The sequence below is a fragment of the Nannospalax galili genome, unplaced genomic scaffold, assembly GCF_000622305.1.
Source record: "Nannospalax galili isolate Female #2095 unplaced genomic scaffold, S.galili_v1.0 scaffold32, whole genome shotgun sequence".
NCBI lineage: Eukaryota > Metazoa > Chordata > Mammalia > Rodentia > Spalacidae > Nannospalax > Nannospalax galili.
The window spans coordinates 307699-308357 of NW_008335297.1; positions in this window are offsets into that span (position 1 = coordinate 307699).

Below are 659 nucleotides of genomic sequence, written 5' to 3' on the forward strand. Positions count from 1 at the left end.
GCGGCCGCGGGCCACCGCCTTGTTCCCGGGGTCAGCGGGCCGCTCGCCAGGGCCTGATCGGACGCGCCCACCCTGCCCGGCTGGCCCGGGGACCCCGCCTGGGAGAGGCCGGGGTCCGCTCGCCTGCCAGGCCCCGAGGCCGCCGGGCCCCGCAGCACCTCGGCTGCGTCCTCACATGATCCCAACTGAACGCGCTTTCCGGGGTGCCAGATGAACCCGGGTGTTTGAGTGATTTTCTTCAGCCGGCTTGCAACTGGGAGGGTAGAGACGCAAACAGGCAGCTAGCGCCCAGGAAAAGGAAAGAGGACAGACGGGGAAACTGAGGCTCAGGGACCTGAGGCGACTTGCTCGGGGCCACTCAACAAGTAACTGGAAGTGGGATTCAAACCCGGAGCCCTGTGGTTCCATCCTAAAAACCTGTTGCCCTCCCACCAACAGACCTGCATAGCACCCTGGGAACTTCTTCCACTGAGAGCAGCCGCCAGGAAATAACTCGTGTTGATGTTGCTTGGTTTCATTTGGTTTGGTTTGATTTTGGGAGGTTAGGGGGACAGGGTCTCATGTAGTCCAGGCTGGCCTCGAACTCACTTTGTTGGTTTTTTTGTTTTTTAGTTTTATTATTTTTAGTGTATGCGTGTATTGCCTGCACGTAGATAAGT